We start from the raw sequence: 5,923 nt of genomic DNA, 5'->3' as shown, positions 1-5,923 counted from the left end.
GTACAAAGCCATCACCTGCCACTTTTTTTTTTTTTTTCAACAGGCAGAGTTAGACAGTGAGAGAGAGAGAGAGACAGAGAGAAAGGTCTTCCCTTACTGTTGGTTCACCCTCCAATGGCCGCTGTGGCCTGCGCACCACAGTGATCTGAAGCCAAGAGCCAGATGCTTCTCCTGGTCTCCCATGTGGGTGCAGGGCCCAAGCACTTGGGCCATCCTCCACTGCACTCCTGGGCCACAGCAGAGGGCTGGCCTGGAAGAGGGGCAACCGGGACAGAATCCAGCACCCCTACCGGGACTAGAACCCAGTGTGCCAGCGCTACAGGCAGAGGATTAGCCTATTGAGCCGTGACACCGGCCCTGCCGCTTTGTTTTTAAACACAGTCTTCTATAATAGCTTTACATACAGTTTACTGCTGTTGTGGAAGTTCCATTGAAAGCCTGCAGATCTTTTAAAATGTGGAAGCTTCAAAAAAATATTATTGAGGATCACAAAGAGCTTCTGTTTAGATGGGATACAGCTATTTGTATTTACCCTATTAGAATTCATAACAGGGTAAACCTAAGTATTATCCTGTAGAAAAAAATGATAAGCTCTTTATATAACATATGTTTACATAATTGCATTTTCATTTTATGAAAATTTTTTCATAAAAATTAGAAGAGTAGCAATATTTTATATTTTTGTAAGTCACTTTAATGTTTTATTTAACAGCAGGAAAGTCATGCTTATTTCTCCACCTGTGGTATGGAAAGATCACATAGCTTCTAGAACATTCCAATGTATAGAGAGTGAAAAGGTGAATAATGTAATAATATAAGAAGAATTTTGAGACCCTCTGTGCATTATCATATTTTTGTTAGACAACAACTCATTTATGTTATTATGATCATATATAAGCTGAATGTAAAAAATATGATTTCCTTTATTTTATTTATTTGTTTTTAAAAGATTTATTTATTTATTTGAGAGGCAGAGTTACAGAGAGAGGGAGAGATAGAGATAGAGAAGTGTTCCCTCTATTGGTTCACTCTGCAAATGGCCTTAACAGCCAGAGCTGGGCCAATCCAAAGCCAGGAGCCAGGTGCTTCTGGAGCTCTCATGCAGCTGCAGGGGCCCAAGCACTTGGGCCATCTTTCACCACTTTCCCAGGCCATCAGCAGAGAGCTGGATTGGAAGTGGAGCAGCCAGGACACAAACCAGTGCCCATTTGGGATGTCAGTGCTGCAGGCATAGATGTAATCTATTATGCCACAGCGCTGGCCCCTTTATTCTTTATGGTTCTCTGAGTTCATGTCTTATTTTCATATTATTTTGGTTTACCATGTACATGTAGCTCATTTATGTCTGAACTGTACCTTACTTGTCAAAATCTCCTCTAAATATTTGGTTACAGCAGGGATTCTCTTTCGTCTCTTTGACAGAATGTCTGCATCCATTTACTTCTGTGGTTACGACTGGTTTCTTCCTAGACCTCTGCACAGCCATCGTCTTGGGACTTCTTTTCCTCATAAGCCTGGATTTCTGTTGCCTCTCATTTCTGTTGAGTTCCTTGATGACTGGATCCTCTGTCTTGTTCTGCAGCACAAACTTGGGGGCCAGAGTGAATGGCTTTTGTCTTTGAATGCTAGCTCTTTGCTTGCTAGCTGTGTGACCTTGGCACTTCTGGGTGCCTCGGTTTCCTCATCTGGAAAACAGTACCTTCTGTGTAGGTTTCTCATGAAGAGCTCATGTGCCAATAGGGGAGCACTTCAAGAAGTTTATGGAAAGCTAAATGATAATGTGTGTAGGGGCTGAAACTGAGACACAGTGGGTTAAACTGTTGCCTGTGGCACCGGCATCCCATATAGTCACCAGTTCGAGTCCCTGCTGCTCCACTTCTGCTCCAGCTCCGTGCTAATGCAGCTGGGAAGGCAGTAGAATATGGCAAGTGCTTGGGCCCCTGCACCCTTGTGGGAGACCTGGATGAAGCTCCTGGGTCCTGGCTTCAGCCTGGCCCAGCCCCAGCCATTGTAGCCATTTGGGGGAGTGAACCTATAGATGGAAGATCTCTCTTTATGTATGTATATCTTCCCCTCTCTCTGTAACTTAACCTTTCAAATAAAATAAATAAGCCTTTAAAAAAAGATAATGTACATTTTCCATAAGTAAACCACGTGGAAGAGTTCCTAGAGCATATTAAGCACACGAAGATAGAGATATTGTTGTTATTGTTGTTATATTATGGCAGGCTTCATCTGTTGGTACCATACATCTTGTAGTAGCCTTCTAAGAAAAGGAGCCTGTGACTTGCAGACATGAAAATGCCTTTATTCTGTGCCACATTTGACTGGTCGTCTGGTTGGTTATTTGGAATCTAGGTTGAAAACAGTGGTCCAAGGCCTCGCTGAATCTATTCTGGCCCTCATCTGAAGCTGTGGTGTGCATTGTTTCAGCTTTCCCCAGAGCCTGCTTTAGGATTCAACTTTGTGATAGCCCCATGTCAGTCATTCATTCCCTCTGGCTTTCAAATTTCTTATGCTGTTTCTTCAATTCTATTCCTTGTATTTAAGGAATTTGCGTTTTTTAAATAGTCGCTTATTTTATTTTTAATCAGTATACTTTTAGATATTACCAGTCCCTATCTATGTGCAGCCAACTGGAAGCAGAATTTTTCTCTAACAGTCAAAAGAAAGAACAGATAATCAATTTTAAAAAGAGATGTATGTATTTATTTGAAAAGCAGAGTGAGAGAAAGAGGGAGACAGAGAAAGAAAGAGAGATCTTCTATCTGTGAATTCATTCCCTAATGTCTACGACAGCCAGGGACTGATGAGGCTGAAACTAGGGCCCAGAACTCCATCTAGGTCTCCCATGTAGGTGGCAGGAACCCAAGTATTTAGGCCATTATTTGCTGCTTCCCAGATGCATTAACTGGAAGCTAGATGAGAATCAGAGATAGGGCATTGTTGTGGCACAGTGGGGTAAGCTGTCACATCCCATATTAATGCATTTGAGTATTGGATGTTCCTCTTCCAATCCATCTCCTTGCTAATGTGCCTGGGAAAGCAGTGGATGATGGCCCAAGTGGGTGGAACCTTGCCACTCATGTGGAAGACCCGGATGGAGTGCCAGAGTCCTGTCTTCCCCTTGGCCCAGCCCAACCCCAGGTGTTGCAGCCATTTGGAGAATGAACCAGTAGTTGGAATATCTCTCTCCCTATCTGTCTGTCCCTCTTTCTCACTCTCTACCTCTGCCTTTCAAATAAATAAATCTTAAAAAAAGAACCAGAAGTGAGTTTTGATCCCAGGCACATTACATTTACTCCAGTACGGGATGCAGGCATCCCAAGCCACAGCTTAACTCACAGTGTCATTCCTTCCCCCCAGATATTAAATTTTAGCAGAGGAATATGAGCCTCCGTTGAGAGAGACTTTATCTATTTACCAAATAATGTTGCACGATTCCCTGTACCTGGCTCTGGGTTTGGGGGTGAAGAGGGGAGGCACGGTTTTGGCCTCCTCTGCTTTCTGTACAACATCTGGTTTCTGTTGTAATATCTTATTCATGCATGAAGTCTGCTTGCTGGAGGGGGCACAGGAGCCTTCACAGAAAGTTCTCTGTGACCTCATGTCCCCTTGGCTGGAGCCCAAGAAAACACTAGAGTGAATGCTGGGAGACTGCAGTCTGCACTATGGGGCTTTGTTTTTTCATCCTGTGTTAAGTTCTAGGGAACCCCAAGAAGTTTTCCTGACCACTCTGGAAGGCCAGCCATCGTTAGGGCCTCAGTGGTTGATTTCAATGTGAGACCTCAGAGTAGCTAAGCAGTTCCTGGCAGTGAGTCCTAGACAGCAGTCAGGCACCAGAGACCACCCTCCCAGCAGGAGGCAGAGACCAGGTATTGCCAGAAAGAACTCCACCCAGAGTGCAGGGCCTCTGCCTTAGATCTTATCTGCTTCCTGCTCCTTTCCTTGGCCTGCTTACCGTGGCATTTGTTTTCCTTCACTTGAATCACAGTCCTCTGAGACACTTGCATGGCTCTGACATCAATCACAGTAGTTGGCATTTTTCTCCTGTCACTGCAGCCTCTGGACCATAGAACAATAGTCCTTCGAGAATTAGTGAAATTGAGCCCAGAAGTAGTCACTGAGACTAGAGGCCAACTAAGCTAACTTAGACCATACTTCCTGCTGCAGATGGGTATTAGGTTGTAGACTCTTCTATCCATCAGCTCTTCGTTTATGCATTACTCACATAGATGCATGCGTATGGTGTGTGTGTGTGTGTGTGTGTGTGTAGGGTACTTGAAAATAGTCTTAAAAATAGGTTTTAAAATATTTGCTGCAAAAGCTTTTTCAAGTCCATTTATATGAAGGGTCTTTCAAAAGTTCATGACAAATGCATATTATTAAAAAAAAAAAAACACAAGAATTTCAACTGTTTTTGCACCAGAATAAACTTACCTTTTCATTCCATCTTTCCACAAACTTTTTGAAGCCTTGTTTTTCTTAAGAAAGGTATTTCCAGGATTTTATTTCTTTTTTTAAAAAGATTTTATTTATTTATTTGAGATGTAGAGTTACAGACAGTGAGAGGAAGAGACAGAGAAAAAGGTCTTCCATTCGCTGGTTCAGTCCCCGAATGGCCGCAACAGCTGGAGCTGAGTCAGTCTGAAGCCAGGAGCTTCTTCCAGGTCCCCTACACAGGTGCAGGGGCCCAAGCACTTGGGCCATCTTAGGCTGCCTTCCCAGGCAATCGCAGAGAGCTAGGTTGGAAGAGGAGCAGCCGGGACTAGAACCAGCACCCATATGAGATGCTGGTGCTGCAGGCTGAACATTAACCTACTGTGCCACAGTGCCAGCCCCTTCTAGGACTTTAAAAAATGCTACAACAGATAGGAAGAATTAATTTTTAAAAAATAAATTTCCATTTATTTCATCTGTTTAAAAGGACAGAGATAGAGTTCTCCCTTTCACTGATTTACTCCCCAAATGCCTACAACAGCCAGGATAGATCCAGGCAGAAGCCAGGAGCCTACATCTCCATCTGGGTCTCCCATGTGGGTGATGGGGCCCTGGGAACCTTGGGCTGTCATCTGCTACCTCTCGGAAAGAGTTAGCAGGAAGTGAGATCAAAGTGGAACAGCTGGGACTTGAGCCAGCACTCTGATTTGGGATGTGGGTGTCCCAGGTGTGGCTTACTCCACTGTGCCACAGTGCCCACCCTAAGATAATTAATTCTTATCTATAGTGGTTTTGTTTGGACTTAGAATTACTTGAGTATAAATTACACAGAAGAAAATTTGCCTATTGAAATGTTCTTTACTACAGTTAATATATGTACCAGCAGAACTCTTTTTTTTTTTTTTTTTTTTTTGACAGACAGAGTGGACAGTGAGAGAGAGAGACAGAGAGAAAGGTCTTCCTTTGCCGTTGGTTCACCCTTCAATGGCCGGTGCACCGCGCTGATCCGATGGCAGGAGTCAGGTACTTATCCTGGTCTCCCATGGGGTGCAGGGCCCAAGGACTTGGGCCATCCTCCACTGCACTCCCTGGCCACAGCAGAGAGACCAGCAGAACTCTTAATGCAGGTTAGCAAAGGCATCCGGTGCAATCAATTTCTTCCTATGTTGCATGGATGTATAAGAATCCAAGGAAGAAAATCCCAATTGTTCTTTGAGGTGTGTGTGTGTGTGTGTGTGTGTGTGTGTGTGTGTAGTCACAGAAATATATAAATAAATGCACTTAAGAGTTCTGAGGATGCTATGCCATGTAAACATGTAATAAGATATGTAATATTCCTTTCTCCCTCCCAAATTCTTCTTTGCTTTTTAATACTAAGAAATTAAAGAAAATCTATCCTGAGTCACACATTGCTCATTTCTTTATAGTTTTTTTTTTTTTTTTCCATTTTCTCCTCTATGGAGTGAAATTTCTCTAACTTATA

General features: G+C 43.2%; 1 protein-coding gene across 4 annotated transcripts in view; it reads left to right on the top strand.

The window, feature by feature from the left end:
- GCNT1 (glucosaminyl (N-acetyl) transferase 1) overlaps positions 1-5,923 on the top strand; it is a 56,750-nt gene that overhangs the window by 26,005 nt on the left and 24,822 nt on the right. Inside the window, exon 2 of one of the 4 annotated variants that reach the window (XM_070050634.2) lies at positions 5,359-5,463. The exons of the other annotated variants lie outside the window; for them this stretch is intronic. The gene's annotated coding sequence lies outside the window, so the exon portion shown is untranslated. The remainder of the gene's footprint in view (positions 1-5,358; positions 5,464-5,923) is intronic. 4 annotated transcript variants of the gene reach the window in all.

This window comes from Oryctolagus cuniculus, chromosome 1 (assembly GCF_051225735.1).
Source record: "Oryctolagus cuniculus isolate XC-2025 breed Fujian yellow rabbit chromosome 1, ASM5122573v1, whole genome shotgun sequence".
Classification (NCBI taxonomy): Eukaryota; Metazoa; Chordata; class Mammalia; order Lagomorpha; family Leporidae; genus Oryctolagus; species Oryctolagus cuniculus.
This window is presented reverse-complemented; position numbering and strand designations above follow the sequence as displayed.